The 24,150-nt window shown below is 46.3% G+C and overlaps 17 non-coding genes and 1 pseudogene across 17 annotated transcripts; all 18 read right to left on the bottom strand.

Moving 5' to 3' along the window:
- Positions 1-3,916: 3,916 nt before the first annotated feature.
- On the bottom strand, positions 3,917-4,081 carry LOC139339544 (U1 spliceosomal RNA). The gene has a single exon (XR_011602682.1). It is a non-coding gene; the product is annotated as a U1 spliceosomal RNA (small nuclear RNA).
- A 1,100-nt stretch (positions 4,082-5,181) lies between these two features.
- On the bottom strand, positions 5,182-5,297 carry LOC139339709 (U5 spliceosomal RNA). Its single transcript, XR_011602838.1, has one exon. It is a non-coding gene; the product is annotated as a U5 spliceosomal RNA (small nuclear RNA).
- Positions 5,298-5,670: 373 nt separating this feature from the next.
- On the bottom strand, positions 5,671-5,861 carry LOC139339572 (U2 spliceosomal RNA). Its single transcript, XR_011602708.1, has one exon. It is a non-coding gene; the product is annotated as a U2 spliceosomal RNA (small nuclear RNA).
- Positions 5,862-6,737: 876 nt separating this feature from the next.
- LOC139339791 (U1 spliceosomal RNA) lies at positions 6,738-6,902 on the bottom strand. The gene has a single exon (XR_011602918.1). It is a non-coding gene; the product is annotated as a U1 spliceosomal RNA (small nuclear RNA).
- Positions 6,903-8,000: 1,098 nt separating this feature from the next.
- Positions 8,001-8,118, bottom strand: LOC139339756 (U5 spliceosomal RNA). The gene has a single exon (XR_011602884.1). It is a non-coding gene; the product is annotated as a U5 spliceosomal RNA (small nuclear RNA).
- A 373-nt stretch (positions 8,119-8,491) lies between these two features.
- On the bottom strand, positions 8,492-8,682 carry LOC139339627 (U2 spliceosomal RNA). Its single transcript, XR_011602762.1, has one exon. It is a non-coding gene; the product is annotated as a U2 spliceosomal RNA (small nuclear RNA).
- An 881-nt stretch (positions 8,683-9,563) lies between these two features.
- Positions 9,564-9,728, bottom strand: LOC139339550 (U1 spliceosomal RNA). Its single transcript, XR_011602688.1, has one exon. It is a non-coding gene; the product is annotated as a U1 spliceosomal RNA (small nuclear RNA).
- Positions 9,729-10,828: 1,100 nt separating this feature from the next.
- LOC139339710 (U5 spliceosomal RNA) lies at positions 10,829-10,944 on the bottom strand. Its single transcript, XR_011602839.1, has one exon. It is a non-coding gene; the product is annotated as a U5 spliceosomal RNA (small nuclear RNA).
- A 373-nt stretch (positions 10,945-11,317) lies between these two features.
- LOC139339637 (U2 spliceosomal RNA) lies at positions 11,318-11,508 on the bottom strand. The gene has a single exon (XR_011602772.1). It is a non-coding gene; the product is annotated as a U2 spliceosomal RNA (small nuclear RNA).
- Positions 11,509-12,384: 876 nt separating this feature from the next.
- Positions 12,385-12,549, bottom strand: LOC139339551 (U1 spliceosomal RNA). The gene has a single exon (XR_011602689.1). It is a non-coding gene; the product is annotated as a U1 spliceosomal RNA (small nuclear RNA).
- Positions 12,550-13,649: 1,100 nt separating this feature from the next.
- LOC139339711 (U5 spliceosomal RNA) lies at positions 13,650-13,765 on the bottom strand. Its single transcript, XR_011602840.1, has one exon. It is a non-coding gene; the product is annotated as a U5 spliceosomal RNA (small nuclear RNA).
- A 373-nt stretch (positions 13,766-14,138) lies between these two features.
- Positions 14,139-14,329, bottom strand: LOC139339573 (U2 spliceosomal RNA). Its single transcript, XR_011602709.1, has one exon. It is a non-coding gene; the product is annotated as a U2 spliceosomal RNA (small nuclear RNA).
- An 881-nt stretch (positions 14,330-15,210) lies between these two features.
- LOC139339531 (U1 spliceosomal RNA) lies at positions 15,211-15,375 on the bottom strand. Its single transcript, XR_011602669.1, has one exon. It is a non-coding gene; the product is annotated as a U1 spliceosomal RNA (small nuclear RNA).
- Positions 15,376-16,475: 1,100 nt separating this feature from the next.
- Positions 16,476-16,591, bottom strand: LOC139339712 (U5 spliceosomal RNA). The gene has a single exon (XR_011602841.1). It is a non-coding gene; the product is annotated as a U5 spliceosomal RNA (small nuclear RNA).
- Positions 16,592-16,964: 373 nt separating this feature from the next.
- Positions 16,965-17,155, bottom strand: LOC139339574 (U2 spliceosomal RNA). The gene has a single exon (XR_011602710.1). It is a non-coding gene; the product is annotated as a U2 spliceosomal RNA (small nuclear RNA).
- Positions 17,156-17,996: 841 nt separating this feature from the next.
- Positions 17,997-18,161, bottom strand: LOC139339541 (U1 spliceosomal RNA). Its single transcript, XR_011602679.1, has one exon. It is a non-coding gene; the product is annotated as a U1 spliceosomal RNA (small nuclear RNA).
- Positions 18,162-19,260: 1,099 nt separating this feature from the next.
- LOC139339666 (U5 spliceosomal RNA) lies at positions 19,261-19,378 on the bottom strand. The gene has a single exon (XR_011602797.1). It is a non-coding gene; the product is annotated as a U5 spliceosomal RNA (small nuclear RNA).
- A 373-nt stretch (positions 19,379-19,751) lies between these two features.
- Positions 19,752-19,956, bottom strand: LOC139339655 (U2 spliceosomal RNA; annotated as a pseudogene).
- Positions 19,957-24,150: the final 4,194 nt, after the last annotated feature.

Below are 24,150 nucleotides of genomic sequence, written 5' to 3' on the forward strand. Positions count from 1 at the left end.
CATGGACCCACCTATGGCTCCGGTCGAGAGCACTGAGGACAGCACCTCTAACACCACTGGCCCGAGGACATCCCAAAACTTAACATAGAACTCAACAGGGAGTCCGTCAATGCCAGGTACCTTCCTCCTGTTCATCGTCTTGAGAGCCCCCTCTAGCTCTTGGAGGGTAAGTGGGGCTTCCAAAGCCTGTGCTACGTCTCCTGGCACCCGTTGGGTCAGGAAGTCTAAGAAGACCTCCCCCCCGTCTATGTCCACCTCTTTTTCCATGAAAGTGGTGCTATAGTGCTCAGTGGCAACACGCAACATCCCCCCAGCCCCTGACACCACCACACCGTGTTTGTCTCTCAGTCCAGTCACCACTTGTTTTCTCCGACCAGCCTGCACTGAACCAAAAAACCCAGCAGAACATGTCTCTGCATTCTCCATATATTCCCAGCGAGACCGCAATAGGTATGCTCGGGCTCTGTTCTCAAAGATGTCCCTGAGCTGTGCCTTCAAGGAGTCGCAAACCTGCTGAGACACAGGACCACCACAATTTGCCTTAGCGTACTCAAGTTCGAGCAGGCTCTGAAGGTGACATATCACCCTCCGTGCACACCTCATCTTCTTTTTACAGTATATCGAGCAAAATTCCTTAATCCTTCCTTTGGCAATTTCCCACCACTCAATCACCCCAGTGCACATTGATCTCAATCCTATTAAACCATTGAAAAACCAACAGAAAGTCTGCCTGAAAACATCCTCATCCAGTACACTTATGTTGAGACGCCAAAACCCCGGTCCAAAAGCCGGTAAGCATGAGCGCACCTCAAAAAATAAACAGTCATGATCAGAAAAAAAGACCGGGAGCATTCTACCCGCTGACAAAACCAAAGATCTAGTAAAAAACAAATAATCCAAACGCCTGGCCATGCTCCGTGAGTTACGCCAGGTGGGACCGTCCATGAGTGGACTGACCCTCTTTCCCCCATCCACCAGACCATGACCGGCCATAAGCTGTGAGATGTAAAGACTACTTGTGTCACCCCCTTTCCCCAACTCCACATTAAAATCACCACCTATAACCACCTGCCTATTTGTGACCAGGTGCGGCTGTACTAACTCAAATGCTTCCTTCCTTTCTGCTGGAGTGTGTGGACTGTACACCACAATTACCCTCAGTTTGTACGTGCCCCATGCAATATCTGCACCCATGATCCTCCCCTGAACAATAACAAAAGTATCTTCAATACTAATTTCTCTTACACCAAACAAAATCCCAACCCCCGTAGAGTGAACACCCCCTACGCTCCAAACTGACCCCCCGTCCATCCACTCCCTTGTAAAAACCCCAACATCCCTGTTATCCCGCAAATGAACCTCCTGCAATAAACAAATGGAAATACGCTGAGCGCTTACAAAATCAAAAACAACCCGTCTCTTAACAGGGTTCCTCATTCCCCTCACATTTAATGAACAAACCTTGATGTAACCAATTATATTAAGAAAAGTCAGTCCCACCGGAAAACAAAAACAAAAGAAAAACCCTCTTCTTATTCTACTGAGAGAAAAGTCCTTCACTGTCCATCTGGTCCGCCCAAGAAAAGGGCACTGTATTTGGGGAGGTTGTGGACCTATCAGGACCCACATATGCATCCCCACTTAATGGGGATGGTAACACATACAGACCGTGTGAGAGTTCAGGATCCAACCCAAATTCTACTGGGAACAAGTCTCCTGCATTGGTCTGGGACTGATCCTTTGCTCCCTTTCGGGCCTCCTGCCTGATATCCCCTTCACCCCACTCTTTGACCCCTCCCTCCCTTAAGCCCCCTGCATTTCTACTGTCACCCCCATCAACTGTGGGCTTCCCCTTCTCCCCTTTTACTACTCCCTTGGGCCTTTTGTTGTGCCCGCTCTCCACATTGTTATTCTCTTCCAGTGGAAGCCCATCTCCTAAAACCTCTGAAAGACTTCTTGCCCCATGCTTCACTCTAGAGGAGCCAGGGACAGGAGACAAGGAGAGGGGAACGACCTCCCCATCAGCTGAGGGTGCCAGTCCTCCATCATCTGCAGTAGAAGCGTTGGCCAATCCTTGCTCCCGCAGTTCATCCTCCGCCCCACCCCCGGAAACACGAGCAGCTGCCTCCACTTGCACTGATGTAATTGGAGCAGCCTCTACTCGGGTAGATCTTCCCTGTGCAGCCTTGGCTCCCTCATTAGCCCTGCTTGCAGTAACGGCTTCAGCAAAGGTCTTCTTTCGGCTAGGACAGCTGCGATACAGGTGATCCTCTCCCCCACAACCATGGCAGGTCTTTGGTGCTGGGCAGTCTTTGGCCTCATGTCCTCCCTGCCCACAGAAACGGCAGCGATCTCCGGTGCAGTGGGCCTCTGTGTGGCCAGACTGCCGGCAGCGTCGACAGAAAGCTGGTTGCCGTGCATAGTACAAATACCCGCGATCACTACCAAGGCTGAAGAAAGCAGGTGGATGCCTGAGCTGATCAGCTCCTTCAGGATCTGCATTCAACAGCACTTGGAACTGTCGTCTCCCAGTCCAAAACCCCCAAGAGTCATTCACATACCTTGCTGCTGAAGCCACTTCTCCATACTGCCCCAAAAATTGAGACAAAGCAAGGTCTGTCACAAACGGGTTGAACATATGAATTGTGACCACCCGGAAATTTGGTTTGTCCAAATTCAGCACTTGGTAGCTTGCTAGTGGCATTGTGTTGCCTTCCTTGCTGCAAACCTCTACCATCCGTCTGTAGACGTCCTCATTCCTCATGGTCACGTCAAAGGCTTTCTCCTGCTGGTTCCATTGTATGCAGAACACGTCTTCCACTTTCAGATGCAGGAGCCCCATGATCACATCCTTGCAGAAACGTGCTCTGGACAGCACGTCTTCTTGAGCTGATCTTGTCTTGAACCGCAGCGTGTATCTCAGCCCGACCTTTGGGGTCGACTGGTCTTTAATGGCCAATGCAGCCATCGCTCCCGTGGATGTCCCCTTGTCTGAGATAGCGAAACAAATCCCACTTGATCTTAGCCAAAAGGCCGAGAAGCGATGAGGTTCAGCGGTTTGCTGGCCCAGGCCACCCCCTGGAACAGTGCGCACACGTCGTGGTGCAAGCGTTTGACTTGCGCATAAGTAGGGCAGGCGCTGAGCACCTCCACCCAAGCGCTCCCTGGCTCAGCCCTGGCCGTCTTGTGTGTGTCTGTGTGAGCGACGGCGCTGTTGATATTCACAAATGCACGAGGCTCAGCCAAGTGGCAGAGCCATCCAAAAATAGGTGCAAGTCATTGGTGTTCCTTTCCACAGAAGTCAATTTCAATTTTTCCATTTTGTGACGTTTATTAAGTCCATTGCAGGGGTAACGTCAAAGTACACAAATTACTTACACACGATTACATTTAAGATTCAGCTTTCCCATTTAAATACCATTAAATACCAATCTTTCCATAATTGTTATTTCAGCTAAAACAGGTCATACATCATCAAACAAAGGGGTGTTTGGAACTCTCCACTGCAAAAGCTTTCTTTTCTTTTCTTTTCTTTTCTTTTCTTTTCTTTTCTTTTCTTTTCTTTTTTCTTTTCTTGACTTTTCTTGACTTATCTTTTAGAATATAATCATTCAGATAGATTTCATAAGAATTTCTTGTGGGACACAAAACCCTCTCTAGTTGGCATCCTGCAAAGCTGACCAACTCATCACAGTCAGGTGTCCTGACTCTTTGGTCTGTTTCTGAAAAGTTCAAAACACTTCTGTCATTTGACTAAGACGTGTGGCACGCGCACGTTGGACGTAAAGTTCTTTCTCTCTATTGTAGGAAAAAATAACAAACAGCGACTTGGCATGCGGTTTCTGTCCCTGAGAAAGCAGCCACAGGCCTTGCAGTCACGGCAGACGACCGTTTTGTTTATCTTCAACACTATGACGAGGGGAGAGCGCGTACGCAGTCCCCCACTACCACAAATTATGCAGTCGAGATTCCCACATGTGGGGAATTCACACAGGTCAGCACATCCCTTAGTGCAATGGATGCGCCTCGCCATGGGTGAACCACCTTGTTGATCATGGTATCTCCCCTGCCAGGTAAGTATGAATTGAAGGTGCCGTTGACAGGCGACTAAGTCCTGGACACGGCAACCTATCTGAGGGTACGGACAAGGCATAATCCCACAGTCAGGTGCCCTTAGCATTAGCTCACCTTCAGTGGTTGTTGCAGAAAATCACATTGACTCAAAAGATGTTAACTGGCATCCTGCAAAGCTGACCAACTCATCACAATCAGGTGCCCTGACTCTTTTGGCTGTTTCTGAAAAGTTCAAAACACTTCGGTCATTCGACTAAGACGTGTGGTAGGTGCACGTTGGACGTCAATTTGTTCCCTGCTTTTCTATGAAAAAACAAAAAACAAACAAACAGCGACTTGGCATGCAGTTTCTGTCTCTGAGAAAGCAACCACAGGGCTGCAGCAGCATATTCTCCTGAGACCCAGCCTATTCATTTATGTCCTCTGCAGTGGACATTTGGTTTTGGTCTATATCTTTTGAGTCATTTGAGCTACCCTACTAAGTCCTGGTGTGCTCCATAGAGGACATCCTGGCCTTTCCAATGATATCTCACGTGTTTGGGTGGGATGAGGGGAACTTTGTTTTGACGCTGAGACAAAATGGAGACTGCAGCAAAACGCAAATGCCAGGAAAAGAGAAAAGATAAGTCAAATATTGTTAAGATAATGTTTTTTTGGTCATCATATATTTTCTTGTTTAAGAACATGTCAGGAATCATAAATTGGAGTCAGAGTTCAGTTCAAATTTTTGTTAGGAAAAATAATAGTCACGTTATGAATGTTTAATCATGTCAGTTTTGCTCAGTGGTTCAACAAAAGATACAGGCCAAATGTTCAGTTTCATTTAAAAAAATGCATTGACATTCTTGTCAGCCTATTATGATTTCATTGTGTTATGGTAAAAGTGTTCTGTTGGCCACTACAGTGGACATGCTGTAAAATCTGAACTACAAATTTTTTTATTTTTTTTTTCAAAATTTCTAAATTGCAAGTTGTTGTTTTAGCTCCAAAGAGGCAGGAAATCACAAAAAAAAAAGAAAAATAAAAGAAATTGAAATATACTTTTTTTCTCCCTGAGCGTTTTGTGTGTGTGACCGTCGGCGATGCTGATATTCACAAAAGCACGAGGCTCAGCCTAGAGGCAGAGCCGTCCAAAAATAGGTGCAACTCATTGGTGTTCCTTTCCACGGAAGTCTTTAGTAAAAGGCGAAAGACTTGTGCGATATGAAGAGAAACCTGAGTAAGTACGGCCCTCCCCTGTACGGCAGCCAAGACCTGGTGTCGTCCCAGTCACTTCGCTCATGGTAGGCCTCGCTCCTTGTTGCACTGTCCCGACCGCAACCTCTGGCTGCATTTTTATCAGGCCTCATCCCGCCGTCGATTGCCTTTGCTCCTTCCCCCTTCCCCCGCAGCCGTAATGGCTGACACGCAGTGATCGGAGAGCAGGAGACTGCCGGGGTTCCCAGTCAACAGCCAACAGATTGATCTCCTGCAGGTCGACTTGCAACGCAACGAGCGCCCTCCACGCTGAGCCTGGCTTCTTGATCGGCTGTCAAGACGAGCGACGGAGCTCTCGCTCTGCGTCAAGTTTTGATTTTGATTTTGCACAAGGCTGAAGGAAGGTGCACCGTTCCCAGCGGCACTGCAATACCGGGTCGATGCATGGAGTGAACGGAGCAAGCCCCTTTTTCAGCTCCCAGCGCTAAAAATCCATTTAATATGTTGTCCCCGTATAGAGGACATATCAGATATTAAACTGATAAGAACAGATACTACACTTGATCTTAGCCAAAAGGCCGAGAAGCGATGAGGTTCAGCGGTTTGCTGGCCCAGGCCACCCCCTGGAACAGTGCACACACGTCGTGGTGCAAGCGTTTGACTTGCGCATAAGTAGGGCAGGCGCTGAGCACCTCCACCCAAGCGCTCCCTGGCTCAGCCCTGGCCGTCTTGTGTGTGTCTGTGTGAGCGACGGCGCTGTTGATATTCACAAATGCACGAGGCTCAGCCAAGTGGCAGAGCCATCCAAAAATAGGTGCAAGTCATTGGTGTTCCTTTCCACAGAAGTCAATTTCAATTTTTCCATTTTGTGACGTTTATTAAGTCCATTGCAGGGGTAACGTCAAAGTACACAAATTACTTACACACGATTACATTTAAGATTCAGCTTTCCCATTTAAATACCATTAAATACCAATCTTTCCATAATTGTTATTTCAGCTAAAACAGGTCATACATCATCAAACAAAGGGGTGTTTGGAACTCTCCACTGCAAAAGCTTTCTTTTCTTTTCTTTTCTTTTCTTTTCTTTTCTTTTCTTTTCTTTTCTTTTCTTTTTTCTTTTCTTGACTTTTCTTGACTTATCTTTTAGAATATAATCATTCAGATAGATTTCATAACAATTTCTTGTGGGACACAAAACCCTCTCTAGTTGGCATCCTGCAAAGCTGACCAACTCATCACAGTCAGGTGTCCTGACTCTTTGGTCTGTTTCTGAAAAGTTCAAAACACTTCTGTCATTTGACTAAGACGTGTGGCACGCGCACGTTGGACGTAAAGTTCTTTCTCTCTATTGTAGGAAAAAATAACAAACAGCGACTTGGCATGCGGTTTCTGTCCCTGAGAAAGCAGCCACAGGCCTTGCAGTCACGGCAGACGACCGTTTTGTTTATCTTCAACACTATGACGAGGGGAGAGCGCGTACGCAGTCCCCCACTACCACAAATTATGCAGTCGAGATTCCCACATGTGGGGAATTCGCACAGGTCAGCACATCCCTTAGTGCAATGGATGCGCCTCGCCATGGGTGAACCACCTTGTTGATCATGGTATCTCCCCTGCCAGGTAAGTATGAATTGAAGGTGCCGTTGACAGGCGACTAAGTCCTGGACACGGCAACCTATCTGAGGGTACGGACAAGGCATAATCCCACAGTCAGGTGCCCTTAGCATTAGCTCACCTTCAGTGGTTGTTGCAGAAAATCACATTGACTCAAAAGATGTTAACTGGCATCCTGCAAAGCTGACCAACTCATCACAATCAGGTGCCCTGACTCTTTTGGCTGTTTCTGAAAAGTTCAAAACACTTCGGTCATTCGACTAAGACGTGTGGTAGGTGCACGTTGGACGTCAATTTGTTCGATGCTTTTCTATGAAAAAACAAAAAACAAACAAACAGCGACTTGGCATGCAGTTTCTGTCTCTGAGAAAGCAACCACAGGGCTGCAGCAGCATATTCTCCTGAGACCCAGCCTATTCATTTATGTCCTCTGCAGTGGACATTTGGTTTTGGTCTATATCTTTTGAGTCATTTGAGCTACCCTACTAAGTCCTGGTGTGCTCCATAGAGGACATCCTGGCCTTTCCAATGATATCTCACGTGTTTGGGTGGGATGAGGGGAACTTTGTTTTGACGCTGAGACAAAATGGAGACTGCAGCAAAACGCAAATGCCAGGAAAAGAGAAAAGATAAGTCAAATATTGTTAAGATAATGTTTTTTTGGTCATCATATATTTTCTTGTTTAAGAACATGTCAGGAATCATAAATTGGAGTCAGAGTTCAGTTCAAATTTTTGTTAGGAAAAATAATAGTCACGTTATGAATGTTTAATCATGTCAGTTTTGCTCAGTGGTTCAACAAAAGATACAGGCCAAATGTTCAGTTTCATTTAAAAAAATGCATTGACATTCTTGTCAGCCTATTATGATTTCATTGTGTTATGGTAAAGGTGTTCTGTTGGCCACTACAGTGAACATGCTGTAAAATCTGAACTACAAATTTTTTTATTTTTTTTTTCAAAATTTCTAAATTGCGAGTTGTTGTTTTAGCTCCAAAGAGGCAGGAAATCACAAAAGAAAAAGAAAAAGAAAAGAAATTGAAATATACTTTTTTTCTCCCTGAGCGTTTTGTGTGTGTGACCGACGGCAATGCTGATATTCACAAAAGCACGAGGCTCAGCCAAGAGGCAGAGCCGTCCAAAAACAGGTGCAACTCATTGGTGTTCCTTTCCACGGAAGTCTTTAGTAAAAGGCGAAAGACTTGTGCGATATGAAGAGAAACCTGAGTAAGTACGGCCCTCCCCTGTACGGCAGCCAAGACCTGGTGTCGTCCCAGTCACTTCGCTCATGGTAGGCCTCGCTCCTTGTTGCACTGTCCCGACCGCAACCTCTGGCTGCATTTTTATCAGGCCTCATCCCGCCGTCGATTGCCTTTGCTCCTTCCCCCTTCCCCCGCAGCCGTAATGGCTGACACGCAGTGATCGGAGAGCAGGAGACTGCCGGGGTTCCCAGTCAACAGCCAACAGATTGATCTCCTGCAGGTCGACTTGCAACGCAACGAGCGCCCTCCACGCTGAGCCTGGCTTCTTGATCGGCTGTCAAGACGAGCGACGGAGCTCTCGCTCTGCGTCAAGTTTTGATTTTGATTTTGCACAAGGCTGAAGGAAGGTGCACCGTTCCCAGCGGCACTGCAATACCGGGTCGATGCATGGAGTGAACGGAGCAAGCCCCGTTTTCAGCTCCCAGCGCTAAAAATCCATTTAATATGTTGTCCCCGTATAGAGGACATATCAGATATTAAACTGATAAGAACAGATACTACACTTGATCTTAGCCAAAAGGCCGAGAAGCGATGAGGTTCAGCGGTTTGCTGGCCCAGGCCACCCCCTGGAACAGTGCGCACACGTCGTGGTGCAAGCGTTTGACTTGCGCATAAGTAGGGCAGGCGCTGAGCACCTCCACCCAAGCGCTCCCTGGCTCAGCCCTGGCCGTCTTGTGTGTGTCTGTGTGAGCGACGGCGCTGTTGATATTCACAAATGCACGAGGCTCAGCCAAGTGGCAGAGCCATCCAAAAATAGGTGCAAGTCATTGGTGTTCCTTTCCACAGAAGTCAATTTCAATTTTTCCATTTTGTGACGTTTATTAAGTCCATTGCAGGGGTAACGTCAAAGTACACAAATTACTTACACACGATTACATTTAAGATTCAGCTTTCCCATTTAAATACCATTAAATACCAATCTTTCCATAATTGTTATTTCAGCTAAAACAGGTCATACATCATCAAACAAAGGGGTGTTTGGAACTCTCCACTGCAAAAGCTTTCTTTTCTTTTCTTTTCTTTTCTTTTCTTTTCTTTTCTTTTCTTTTCTTTTCTTTTCTTTTTTCTTTTCTTGACTTTTCTTGACTTATCTTTTAGAATATAATCATTCAGATAGATTTCATAACAATTTCTTGTGGGACACAAAACCCTCTCTAGTTGGCATCCTGCAAAGCTGACCAACTCATCACAGTCAGGTGTCCTGACTCTTTGGTCTGTTTCTGAAAAGTTCAAAACACTTCTGTCATTTGACTAAGACGTGTGGCACGCGCACGTTGGACGTAAAGTTCTTTCTCTCTATTGTAGGAAAAAATAACAAACAGCGACTTGGCATGCGGTTTCTGTCCCTGAGAAAGCAGCCACAGGCCTTGCAGTCACGGCAGACGACCGTTTTGTTTATCTTCAACACTATGACGAGGGGAGAGCACGTACGCAGTCCCCCACTACCACAAATTATGCAGTCGAGATTCCCACATGTGGGGAATTCGCACAGGTCAGCACATCCCTTAGTGCAATGGATGCGCCTCGCCATAGGTGAACCACCTTGTTGATCATGGTATCTCCCCTGCCAGGTAAGTATGAATTGAAGGTGCCGTTGACAGGCGACTAAGTCCTGGACACGGCAACCTATCTGAGGGTACGGACAAGGCATAATCCCACAGTCAGGTGCCCTTAGCATTAGCTCACCTTCAGTGGTTGTTGCAGAAAATCACATTGACTCAAAAGATGTTAACTGGCATCCTGCAAAGCTGACCAACTCATCACAATCAGGTGCCCTGACTCTTTTGGCTGTTTCTGAAAAGTTCAAAACACTTTGGTCATTCGACTAAGACGTGTGGTAGGTGCACGTTGGACGTCAATTTGTTCCCTGCTTTTCTATGAAAAAACAAAAAACAAACAAACAGCGACTTGGCATGCAGTTTCTGTCTCTGAGAAAGCAACCACAGGGCTGCAGCAGCATATTCTCCTGAGACCCAGCCTATTCATTTATGTCCTCTGCAGTGGACATTTGGTTTTGGTCTATATCTTTTGAGTCATTTGAGCTACCCTACTAAGTCCTGGTGTGCTCCATAGAGGACATCCTGGCCTTTCCAATGATATCTCACGTGTTTGGGTGGGATGAGGGGAACTTTGTTTTGACGCTGAGACAAAATGGAGACTGCAGCAAAACGCAAATGCCAGGAAAAGAGAAAAGATAAGTCAAATATTGTTAAGATAATGTTTTTTTGGTCATCATATATTTTCTTGTTTAAGAACATGTCAGGAATCATAAATTGGAGTCAGAGTTCAGTTCAAATTTTTGTTAGGAAAAATAATAGTCACGTTATGAATGTTTAATCATGTCAGTTTTGCTCAGTGGTTCAACAAAAGATACAGGCCAAATGTTCAGTTTCATTTAAAAAAATGCATTGACATTCTTGTCAGCCTATTATGATTTCATTGTGTTATGGTAAAAGTGTTCTGTTGGCCACTACAGTGGACATGCTGTAAAATCTGAACTACAAATTTTTTTATTTTTTTTTTCAAAATTTCTAAATTGCAAGTTGTTGTTTTAGCTCCAAAGAGGCAGGAAATCACAAGAGAAAAAGAAAAATAAAAGAAATTGAAATATACTTTTTTTCTCCCTGAGCGTTTTGTGTGTGTGACCGACGGCGATGCTGATATTCACAAAAGCACGAGGCTCAGCCTAGAGGCAGAGCCGTCCAAAAATAGGTGCAACTCATTGGTGTTCCTTTCCACGGAAGTCTTTAGTAAAAGGCGAAAGACTTGTGCGATATGAAGAGAAACCTGAGTAAGTACGGCCCTCCCCTGTACGGCAGCCAAGACCTGGTGTCGTCCCAGTCACTTCGCTCATGGTAGGCCTCGCTCCTTGTTGCACTGTCCCGACCGCAACCTCTGGCTGCATTTTTATCAGGCCTCATCCCGCCGTCGATTGCCTTTGCTCCTTCCCCCTTCCCCCGCAGCCGTAATGGCTGACACGCAGTGATCGGAGAGCAGGAGACTGCCGGGGTTCCCAGTCAACAGCCAACAGATTGATCTCCTGCAGGTCGACTTGCAACGCAACGAGCGCCCTCCACGCTGAGCCTGGCTTCTTGATCGGCTGTCAAGACGAGCGACGGAGCTCTCGCTCTGCGTCAAGTTTTGATTTTGATTTTGCACAAGGCTGAAGGAAGGTGCACCGTTCCCAGCGGCACTGCAATACCGGGTCGATGCATGGAGTGAACGGAGCAAGCCCCTTTTTCAGCTCCCAGCGCTAAAAATCCATTTAATATGTTGTCCCCGTATAGAGGACATATCAGATATTAAACTGATAAGAACAGATACTACACTTGATCTTAGCCAAAAGACCGAGAAGCGATGAGGTTCAGCGGTTTGCTGGCCCAGGCCACCCCCTGGAACAGTGCGCACACGTCGTGGTGCAAGCGTTTGACTTGCGCATAAGTAGGGCAGGCGCTGAGCACCTCCACCCAAGCGCTCCCTGGCTCAGCCCTGGCCGTCTTGTGTGTGCCTGTGTGAGCGACGGCGCTGTTGATATTCACAAATGCACGAGGCTCAGCCAAGTGGCAGAGCCATCCAAAAATAGGTGCAAGTCATTGGTGTTCCTTTCCACAGAAGTCAATTTCAATTTTTCCATTTTGTGACGTTTATTAAGTCCATTGCAGGGGTAACGTCAAAGTACACAAATTACTTACACACGATTACATTTAAGATTCAGCTTTCCCATTTAAATACCATTAAATACCAATCTTTCCATAATTGTTATTTCAGCTAAAACAGGTCATACATCATCAAACAAAGGGGTGTTTGGAACTCTCCACTGCAAAAGCTTTCTTTTCTTTTCTTTTCTTTTCTTTTCTTTTCTTTTCTTTTCTTTTCTTTTCTTTTTTCTTTTCTTGACTTTTCTTGACTTATCTTTTAGAATATAATCATTCAGATAGATTTCATAACAATTTCTTGTGGGACACAAAACCCTCTCTAGTTGGCATCCTGCAAAGCTGACCAACTCATCACAGTCAGGTGTCCTGACTCTTTGGTCTGTTTCTGAAAAGTTCAAAACACTTCTGTCATTTGACTAAGACGTGTGGCACGCGCACGTTGGACGTAAAGTTCTTTCTCTCTATTGTAGGAAAAAATAACAAACAGCGACTTGGCATGCGGTTTCTGTCCCTGAGAAAGCAGCCACAGGCCTTGCAGTCACGGCAGACGACCGTTTTGTTTATCTTCAACACTATGACGAGGGGAGAGCACGTACGCAGTCCCCCACTACCACAAATTATGCAGTCGAGATTCCCACATGTGGGGAATTCGCACAGGTCAGCACATCCCTTAGTGCAATGGATGCGCCTCGCCATAGGTGAACCACCTTGTTGATCATGGTATCTCCCCTGCCAGGTAAGTATGAATTGAAGGTGCCGTTGACAGGCGACTAAGTCCTGGACACGGCAACCTATCTGAGGGTACGGACAAGGCATAATCCCACAGTCAGGTGCCCTTAGCATTAGCTCACCTTCAGTGGTTGTTGCAGAAAATCACATTGACTCAAAAGATGTTAACTGGCATCCTGCAAAGCTGACCAACTCATCACAATCAGGTGCCCTGACTCTTTTGGCTGTTTCTGAAAAGTTCAAAACACTTTGGTCATTCGACTAAGACGTGTGGTAGGTGCACGTTGGACGTCAATTTGTTCCCTGCTTTTCTATGAAAAAACAAAAAACAAACAAACAGCGACTTGGCATGCAGTTTCTGTCTCTGAGAAAGCAACCACAGGGCTGCAGCAGCATATTCTCCTGAGACCCAGCCTATTCATTTATGTCCTCTGCAGTGGACATTTGGTTTTGGTCTATATCTTTTGAGTCATTTGAGCTACCCTACTAAGTCCTGGTGTGCTCCATAGAGGACATCCTGGCCTTTCCAATGATATCTCACGTGTTTGGGTGGGATGAGGGGAACTTTGTTTTGACGCTGAGACAAAATGGAGACTGCAGCAAAACGCAAATGCCAGGAAAAGAGAAAAGATAAGTCAAATATTGTTAAGATAATGTTTTTTTGGTCATCATATATTTTCTTGTTTAAGAACATGTCAGGAATCATAAATTGGAGTCAGAGTTCAGTTCAAATTTTTGTTAGGAAAAATAATAGTCACGTTATGAATGTTTAATCATGTCAGTTTTGCTCAGTGGTTCAACAAAAGATACAGGCCAAATGTTCAGTTTCATTTAAAAAAATGCATTGACATTCTTGTCAGCCTATTATGATTTCATTGTGTTATGGTAAAAGTGTTCTGTTGGCCACTACAGTGGACATGCTGTAAAATCTGAACTACAAATTTTTTTATTTTTTTTTTCAAAATTTCTAAATTGCAAGTTGTTGTTTTAGCTCCAAAGAGGCAGGAAATCACAAGAGAAAAAGAAAAATAAAAGAAATTGAAATATACTTTTTTTCTCCCTGAGCGTTTTGTGTGTGTGACCGACGGCGATGCTGATATTCACAAAAGCACGAGGCTCAGCCTAGAGGCAGAGCCGTCCAAAAATAGGTGCAACTCATTGGTGTTCCTTTCCACGGAAGTCTTTAGTAAAAGGCGAAAGACTTGTGCGATATGAAGAGAAACCTGAGTAAGTACGGCCCTCCCCTGTACGGCAGCCAAGACCTGGTGTCGTCCCAGTCACTTCGCTCATGGTAGGCCTCGCTCCTTGTTGCACTGTCCCGACCGCAACCTCTGGCTGCATTTTTATCAGGCCTCATCCCGCCGTCGATTGCCTTTGCTCCTTCCCCCTTCCCCCGCAGCCGTAATGGCTGACACGCAGTGATCGGAGAGCAGGAGACTGCCGGGGTTCCCAGTCAACAGCCAACAGATTGATCTCCTGCAGGTCGACTTGCAACGCAACGAGCGCCCTCCACGCTGAGCCTGGCTTCTTGATCGGCTGTCAAGACGAGCGACGGAGCTCTCGCTCTGCGTCAAGTTTTGATTTTGATTTTGCACAAGGCTGAAGGAAGGTGCACCGTTCCCAGCGGCACTGCAATACCGGGTCGATGCATGGAGTGAACGGAGCAAGCCCCTTTTTCAGCTCCCAGCGCTAAAAATCCATTTAATATGTTGTCCCCGTATAGAGGACATATCAGATATTAAACTGATAAGAACAGATACTACACTTGATCTTAGCCAAAAGGCCGAGAAGCGATGAGGTTCAGCGGTTTGCTGGCCCAGGCCACCCCCTGGAACAGTGCACACACGTCGTGGTGCAAGCGTTTGACTTGCGCATAAGTAGGGCAGGCGCTGAGCACCTCCACCCAAGCGCTCCCTGGCTCAGCCCTGGCCGTCTTGTGTGTGCCTGTGTGAGCGACGGCGCTGTTGATATTCACAAATGCACGAGGCTCAGCCAAGTGGCAGAGCCATCCAAAAATAGGTGCAAGTCATTGGTGTTCCTTTCCACAGAAGTCAATTTCAATTTTTCCATTTTGTGACGTTTATTAAGTCCATTGCAGGGGTAACGTCAAAGTACACAAATTACTTACACACGATTACATTTAAGATTCAGCTTTCCCATTTAAATACCATTAAATACCAATCTTTCCATAATTGTTATTTCAGCTAAAACAGGTCATACATCATCAAACAAAGGGGTGTTTGGAACTCTCCACTGCAAAAGCTTTCTTTTCTTTTCTTTTCTTTTCTTTTCTTTTCTTTTCTTTTCTTTTCTTTTCTTTTCTTTTTTCTTTTCTTGACTTTTCTTGACTTATCTTTTAGAATATAATCATTCAGATAGATTTCATAACAATTTCTTGTGGGACACAAAACCCTCTCTAGTTGGCATCCTGCAAAGCTGACCAACTCATCACAGTCAGGTGTCCTGACTCTTTGGTCTGTTTCTGAAAAGTTCAAAACACTTCTGTCATTTGACTAAGACGTGTGGCACGCGCACGTTGGACGTAAAGTTCTTTCTCTCTATTGTAGGAAAAAATAACAAACAGCGACTTGGCATGCGGTTTCTGTCCCTGAGAAAGCAGCCACAGGCCTTGCAGTCACGGCAGACGACCGTTTTGTTTATCTTCAACACTATGACGAGGGGAGAGCGCGTACGCAGTCCCCCACTACCACAAATTATGCAGTCGAGATTCCCACATGTGGGGAATTCGCACAGGTCAGCACATCCCTTAGTGCAATGGATGCGCCTCGCCATGGGTGAACCACCTTGTTGATCATGGTATCTCCCCTGCCAGGTAAGTATGAATTGAAGGTGCCGTTGACAGGCGACTAAGTCCTGGACACGGCAACCTATCTGAGGGTACGGACAAGGCATAATCCCACAGTCAGGTGCCCTTAGCATTAGCTCACCTTCAGTGGTTGTTGCAGAAAATCACATTGACTCAAAAGATGTTAACTGGCATCCTGCAAAGCTGACCAACTCATCACAATCAGGTGCCCTGACTCTTTTGGCTGTTTCTGAAAAGTTCAAAACACTTCGGTCATTCGACTAAGACGTGTGGTAGGTGCACGTTGGACGTCAATTTGTTCCCTGCTTTTCTATGAAAAAACAAAAAACAAACAAACAGCGACTTGGCATGCAGTTTCTGTCTCTGAGAAAGCAACCACAGGGCTGCAGCAGCATATTCTCCTGAGACCCAGCCTATTCATTTATGTCCTCTGCAGTGGACATTTGGTTTTGGTCTATATCTTTTGAGTCATTTGAGCTACCCTACTAAGTCCTGGTGTGCTCCATAGAGGACATCCTGGCCTTTCCAATGATATCTCACGTGTTTGGGTGGGATGAGGGGAACTTTGTTTTGACGCTGAGACAAAATGGAGACTGCAGCAAAACGCAAATGCCAGGAAAAGAGAAAAGATAAGTCAAATATTGTTAAGATAATGTTTTTTTGGTCATCATATATTTTCTTGTTTAAGAACATGTCAGGAATCATAAATTGGAGTCAGAGTTCAGTTCAAATTTTTGTTAGGAAAAATAATAGTCACGTTATGAATGTTTAATCATGTCAGTTTTGCTCAGTGGTTCAACAAAAGATACAGGCCAAATGTTCAGTTTCATTTAAAAAAATGCATTGACATTCTTGTCAGCCTATTATGATTTCATTGTGTTATGGTAAAAGTGTTCTGTTGGCCACTACAGTGGACATGCTGTAAAATCTGAACTACAAATTTTTTTTTTTTTTTTTTCAAAATTTCTAAATTGCAAGTTGTTGTTTTAGCTCCAAAGAGGCAGGAAATCACAAAAGAAAAAGAAAAATAAAAGAAATTGAAATATACTTTTTTTCTCCCTGAGCGTTTTGTGTGTGTGACCGTCGGCGATGCTGATATTCACAAAAGCACGAGGCTCAGCCTAGAGGCAGAGCCGTCCAAAAATAGGTGCAACTCATTGGTGTTCCTTTCCACGGAAGTCTTTAGTAAAAGGCGAAAGACTTGTGCGATATGAAGAGAAACCTGAGTAAGTACGGCCCTCCCCTGTACGGCAGCCAAGACCTGGTGTCGTCCCAGTCACTTCGCTCATGGTAGGCCTCGCTCCTTGTTGCACTGTCCCGACCGCAACCTCTGGCTGCATTTTTATCAGGCCTCATCCCGCCGTCGATTGCCTTTGCTCCTTCCCCCTTCCCCCGCAGCCGTAATGGCTGACACGCAGTGATCGGAGAGCAGGAGACTGCCGGGGTTCCCAGTCAACAGCCAACAGATTGATCTCCTGCAGGTCGACTTGCAACGCAACGAGCGCCCTCCACGCTGAGCCTGGCTTCTTGATCGGCTGTCAAGACGAGCGACGGAGCTCTCGCTCTGCGTCAAGTTTTGATTTTGATTTTGCACAAGGCTGAAGGAAGGTGCACCGTTCCCAGCGGCACTGCAATACCGGGTCGATGCATGGAGTGAACGGAGCAAGCCCCTTTTTCAGCTCCCAGCGCTAAAAATCCATTTAATATGTTGTCCCCGTATAGAGGACATATCAGATATTAAACTGATAAGAACAGATACTACACTTGATCTTAGCCAAAAGGCCGAGAAGCGATGAGGTTCAGCGGTTTGCTGGCCCAGGCCACCCCCTGGAACAGTGCGCACACGTCGTGGTGCAAGCGTTTGACTTGCGCATAAGTAGGGCAGGCGCTGAGCACCTCCACCCAAGCGCTCCCTGGCTCAGCCCTGGCCGTCTTGTGTGTGTCTGTGTGAGCGACGGCGCTGTTGATATTCACAAATGCACGAGGCTCAGCCAAGTGGCAGAGCCATCCAAAAATAGGTGCAAGTCATTGGTGTTCCTTTCCACAGAAGTCAATTTCAATTTTTCCATTTTGTGACGTTTATTAAGTCCATTGCAGGGGTAACGTCAAAGTACACAAATTACTTACACACGATTACATTGAAGATTCAGCTTTCCCATTTAAATACCATTAAATACCAATCTTTCCATAATTGTTATTTCAGCTAAAACAGGTCATACATCATCAAACAAAGGGGTGTTTGGAACTCTCCACTGCAAAAGCTTTCTTTTCTTTTCTTTTCTTTTTTCTTTTCTTGACTTTTCTTGACTTATCTTTTAGAATATAATCATTCAGATAGATTTCATAACAATTTCTTGTGGGACACAAAACCCTCTCTAGTTGGCATCCTGCAAAGCTGACCAACTCATCACAGTCAGGTGTCCTGACTCTTTGGTCTGTTTCTGAAAAGTTCAAAACACTTCTGTCATTTGACTAAGACGTGTGGCACGCGCACGTTGGACGTAAAGTTCTTTCTCTCTATTGTAGGAAAAAATAACAAACAGCGACTTGGCATGCGGTTTCTGTCTCTGAGAAAGCAGCCACAGGCCTTGCAGTCACGGCAGACGACCGTTTTGTTTATCTTCAACAATATGACGAGGGGAGAGCGCGTACGCAGTCCCCCACTACCACAAATTATGCAGTCGAGATTCCCACATGTGGGGAATTCGCACAGATCAGCACATCCCTTAGTGCAATGGATGCGCCTCGCCATGGGTGAACCACCTTGTTGATCATGGTATCTCCCCTGCCAGGTAAGTATGAATTGAAGGTGCCGTTGAAAGGCGACTAAGTCCTGGACACGGCAACCTATCTGAGGGTACGGACAAGGCATAATCCCACAGTCAGGTGCCCTTAGCGTTAGCTCACCTTCAGTGGTTGTTGCAGAAAATCACATTGACTCAAAAGATGTTAACTGGCATCCTGCAAAGCTGACCAACTCATCACAATCAGGTGCCCTGACTCTTTTGGCTGTTTCTGAAAAGTTCAAAACACTTCGGTCATTCGACTAAGACGTGTGGTAGGTGCACGTTGGACGTCAATTTGTTCCCTGCTTTTCTATGAAAAAACAAAAAACAAACAAACAGCGACTTGGCATGCAGTTTCTGTCTCTGAGAAAGCAACCACAGGGCTGCAGCAGCATATTCTCCTGAGACCCAGCCTATTCATTTATGTCCTCTGCAGTGGACATTTGGTTTTGGTCTATATCTTTTGAGTCATTTGAGCTACCCTACTAAGTCCTGGTGTGCTCCATAGAGGACATCCTGGCCTTTCCAATGATATCTCACGTGTTTGGGTGGGATGAGGGGAACTTTGTTTTGACGCTGAGACAAAATGGAGACTGCAGCAAAACGCAAATGCCAGGAAAAGAGAAAAGATAAGTCAAATATTGTTAAGATAATGTTTTTTTGGTCATCATATATTTTCTTGTTTAAGAACATGTCAGGAATCATAAATTGGAGTCAGAGTTCAGTTCAAATTTTTGTTAGGAAAAATAATAGTCACGTTATGAATGTTTAATCATGTCAGTTTTGCTCAGTGGTTCAACAAAAGATACAGGCCAAATGTTCAGTTTCATTTAAAAAAATGCATTGACATTCTTGTCAGCCTATTATGATTTCATTGTGTTATGGTAAAAGTGTTCTGTTGGCCACTACAGTGGACATGCTGTAAAATCTGAACTACAAATTTTTTTTTTTTTTTTTTTCAAAATTTCTAAATTGCGAGTTGTTGTTTTAGCTCCAAAGAGGCAGGAAATCACAAGAGAAAAAGAAAAATAAAAGAAATTGAAATATACTTTTTTTCTCCCTGAGCGTTTTGTGTGTGTGACCGACGGCGATGCTGATATTCACAAAAGCACGAGGCTCAGCCAAGAGGCAGAGCCGTCCAAAAATAGGTGCAACTCATTGGTGTTCCTTTCCACGGAAGTCTTTAGTAAAAGGCGAAAGACTTGTGCGATATGAAGAGAAACCTGAGTAAGTACGGCCCTCCCCTGTACGGCAGCCAAGACCTGGTGTCGTCCCAGTCACTTCGCTCATGGTAGGCCTCGCTCCTTGTTGCACTGTCCCGACCGCAACCTCTGGCTGCATTTTTATCAGGCCTCATCCCGCCGTCGATTGCCTTTGCTCCTTCCCCCTTCCCCCGCAGCCGTAATGGCTGACACGCAGTGATCGGAGAGCAGGAGACTGCCGGGGTTCCCAGTCAACAGCCAACAGATTGATCTCCTGCAGGTCGACTTGCAACGCAACGAGCGCCCTCCACGCTGAGCCTGGCTTCTTGATCGGCTGTCAAGACGAGCGACGGAGCTCTCGCTCTGCGTCAAGTTTTGATTTTGATTTTGCACAAGGCTGAAGGAAAGTGCACCGTTCCCAGCGGCACTGCAATACCGGGTCGATGCATGGAGTGAACGGAGCAAGCCCCTTTTTCAGCTCCCAGCCCTAAAAATCCATTTAATATGTTGTCCCCGTATAGAGGACATATCAGATATTAAACTGATAAGAACAGATTTTTTTTTTTTTTTTTTTTTTTTTTTTTTTTTTTTTTTCCCTTTAATTCATTGCTCATAATACACATACATTTCCATGTAACTTCCAACATATGACATCCATCACAAAATAATAGCAAAGAAAAATAACATGAAATGCATTGTCGCCAGACCTACAATTCACCCCTGATTCCCTGGCATCAACCCAAATCCACCTTTCCATCTCTCTAGAGCAGCATGCCTCCCCCACTTAACAATGTCCCTGTTAACTCTCCCCTTCACACTTGCCTCAACTCTCTTGATTACCCATTCTACGTTGTTTTTTCTATTTTTCTGCACAAGGTCCTGCCTTGCCCTCCACAAGTTGCTCTTAACTAGGCTAACAATGAACCAGACCGAGAAAGTAGCCCCACCCAAGACCCGCCCCAACCCTCTTTCGACCTTAGCCCATGACAGTTTTAAACAAGGGACTTTCTGACGTAGCCATGTTTCCACTCTACCCCATACCACCTGAGCAAAGAAACAATCCCACATAATATGTCTCGTTGTCTCCTCTCCTGAACACGTAGACCTAGGGCACACTGGTGATCTTGCCAGCCCATGCCGGAACATAGTTTCCCTTACTGGCAGGCACTTATGGAGACATAGCCAGTTCAAGTCTTTAAGACCATTGTCAAGCCCCCGTGGCTGAATCTCCCTCCACACCCTAGTAGGTGTCCCTACCACTGCTGGTGCAGTTACTCTCTGCACTACCTCTTTATAGAGGACCCTGTGATCTATTCTTACTGTTCCTTCTGATGCCTCTGGATGTGCTCTCAGCCATTTGGCTGCATGGCAATAGTGCCAGGGCTGCTGCTCCGACCGTGGTGCCACATTGGTCCAGTCCATCATCTGTCTTGCCTGATAAGCAAAAAAAAGACGTAGGAAGTACCCCGAGGGATGCCTCACATGATCAGACAATTGCTTACACAGAAAGGACACGAAAATGCTGTCCAACTTCAGCGGGAAGTGTGGCACGGCTCTGCCCCCTTCTTCAATGCCAGCTAGCATGCGCACCCTTGCCACGTACTCATATCTGCCTCCCCACATGAAGGAGAAAACAAGGCGCATGAGTGGCCTCCTCATACTGACAGGCAGTGGGTACACATATGCCAAGAATAGGAGGGTAGGCAAAATGTCCACTTTCAAGACAAGCACCTTCCCTATCAATGTTAGGTGCCTGCTCTTCCATAGTTGGAGCTTCTTCTGGACTGCCGATAAGCGCTTGGTCCAGTTGACTGTGGCACTGTAGGCTGTCTCAAAGCAGACCCCCAGTACCTTCAGGGGTCCTGTGCAGAGTGACAGTCCCCCTGGCACATCCACCCTCCCTTTCCACTGCCCAAAAAACTTGACAGATGATTTGGCATGGTTAATCTTAGCACCAGCCACCTGACCAAACTTCCTGAAAACCTCCAATGATTGCATGAGGCATTCATCACTGTCCAGCAGCAGAGTGGTGTCATCAGCGTACTGAGAAAGCTTGACCCTGAGGCCGCCGCTGCCAGGCACCAAGAAACCTTTCACACGCTGGTCAGCCCGTATTGCTGCTGCCAGGGGCTCTATGTACAGTATGTAAAGCAAAGGTGAAAGCGGGCACCCTTGTCTTACCCCAGAATGCAAACTGAACACTTCACCCAGATGACCATTTACTGAAACCCTGCTCCCCACCCCAGTGTACAGTGTGCGCAACCACCCTACAAAACCCTGACCAAAACCTAACCTCTCTAACACCCTAAACATAAAACCCCAATTAACTCTGTCGAAAGCTTTTTCCTGATCCAGGCCGACCACCATAAGCGGCAGGTTCCTGTCCTCTGTCCACGCCACAACATCCCGTATTAGCTGCAGGTTCCATCTCGCTGAGCGCCCTGCCACCCCACATGTCTGGTCCACATGGACCACATGTGGAAGTGCCATGCCCATACGAGTCGCCAAGACCTTTGCCAGGAGCTTATAATCCACACACAGCATGGTCAGCGGCCGCCAGTTACAAAGGTCAGTGCGATCCCCTTTCTTATATAGGAGGGACAACACCCCTGTGGCCATGGACCCACCCATGGCTCCGGTCGAGAGCACTGAGGACAGCACCTCTAACACCACTGGCCCGAGGACATCCCAAAACTTAACATAGAACTCAACAGGGAGTCCGTCAATGCCAGGTACCTTCCTCCTGTTCATCGTCTTGAGAGCCCCCTCTAGCTCTTGGAGGGTAAGTGGGGCTTCCAAAGCCTGTGCTACGTCTCCTGGCACCCGTTGGGTCAGGAAGTCTAAGAAGACCTCCCCCCCGTCTATGTCCACCTCTTTTTCCATGAAAGTGGTACTATAGTGCTCAGTGGCAACACGCAACATCCCCCCAGCCCCTGACACCACCACACCGTGTTTGTCTCTCAGTCCAGTCACCACTTGTTTTCTCCGACCAGCCTGCACTGAACCAAAAAACCCAGCAGAACATGTCTCTGCATTCTCCATATATTCCCAGCGAGACCGCAATAGGTATGCTCGGGCTCTGTTCTCAAAGATGTCCCTGAGCTGTGCCTTCAAGGAGTCGCAAACCTGCTGAGACACAGGACCACCACAATTTGCCTTAGCGTACTCAAGTTCGAGCAGGCTCTGAAGGTGACATATCACCCTCCGTGCACACCTCATCTTCTTTTTACAGTATATCGAGCAAAATTCCTTAATCCTTCCTTTGGCAATTTCCCACCACTCAATCACCCCAGTGCACATTGATCTCAATCCTATTAAACCATTGAAAAACCAACAGAAAGTCTGCCTGAAAACATCCTCATCCAGTACACTTATGTTGAGACGCCAAAACCCCGGTCCAAAAGCCGGTAAGCATGAGCGCACCTCAAAAAATAAACAGTCATGATCAGAAAAAAAGACCGGGAGCATTCTACCCGCTGACAAAACCAAAGATCTAGTAAAAAACAAATAATCCAAACGCCTGGCCATGCTCCGTGAGTTACGCCAGGTGGGACCGTCCATGAGTGGACTGACCCTCTTTCCCCCATCCACCAGACCATGACCGGCCATAAGCTGTGAGATGTAAAGACTACTTGTGTCACCCCCTTTCCCCAACTCCACATTAAAATCACCACCTATAACCACCTGCCTATTTGTGACCAGGTGCGGCTGTACTAACTCAAATGCTTCCTTCCTTTCTGCTGGAGTGTGTGGACTGTACACCACAATTACCCTCAGTTTGTACATGCCCCATGCAATATCTGCACCCATGATCCTCCCCTGAACAATAACAAAAGTATCTTCAATACTAATTTCTCTTACACCAAACAAAATCCCAACCCCCGTAGAGTGAACACCCCCTACGCTCCAAACTGACCCCCCGTCCATCCACTCCCTCGTAAAAACCCCAACATCCCTGTTATCCCGCAAATGAACCTCCTGCAATAAACAAATGGAAATACGCTGAGCGCTTACAAAATCAAAAACAACCCGTCTCTTAACAGGGTTCCTCATTCCCCTCACATTTAATGAACAAACCTTGATGTAACCAATTATATTAAGAAAAGTCAGTCCCACCGGAAAACAAAAACAAAAGAAAAACCCTCTTCTTATTCTACTGAGAGAAAAGTCCTTCACTGTCCATCTGGTCCGCCCAAGAAAAGGGCACTGTATTTGGGGAGGTTGTGGACCTATCAGGACCCACATATGCATCCCCACTTAATGGGGATGGTAACACATACAGACCATGTGAGAGTTCAGGATCCAACCCAAATTCTACTGGGAACAAGTCTCCTGCATTGGTCTGGGACTGATCCTTTGCTCCCTTTCGGGCCTCCTGCCTGATATCCCCTTCACCCCACTCTTTGACCCCTCCCTCCCTTAAGCCCCCTGCATTTCTACAGTCACCCCCATCAACTGTGGGCTTCCCCTTCTCCCCTTTTACTACTCCCTTGGGCCTTTTGTTGTGCCCGCTCTCCACATTGTTATTCTCTTCCAGTGGAAGCCCATCTCCTAAAACCTCTGAAAGACTTCTTGCCCCATGCTTCACTCTAGAGGAGCGAGGGACAGGAGACAAGGAGAGGGGAACGACCTCCCCATCAGCTGAGGGTGCCAGTCCTCCATCATCTGCAGTAGAAGCGTTGGCCAATCCTTGCTCCCGCAGTTCATCCTCCGCCCCACCCCCGGAAACACGAGCAGCTGCCTCCACTTGCACTGATGTAATTGGAACAGCCTCTACTCGGGTAGATCTTCCCTGTGCAGC

This window comes from Chaetodon trifascialis, chromosome 11, assembly GCF_039877785.1.
Source record: "Chaetodon trifascialis isolate fChaTrf1 chromosome 11, fChaTrf1.hap1, whole genome shotgun sequence".
In the NCBI taxonomy this organism is placed as follows: Eukaryota; Metazoa; Chordata; class Actinopteri; order Chaetodontiformes; family Chaetodontidae; genus Chaetodon; species Chaetodon trifascialis.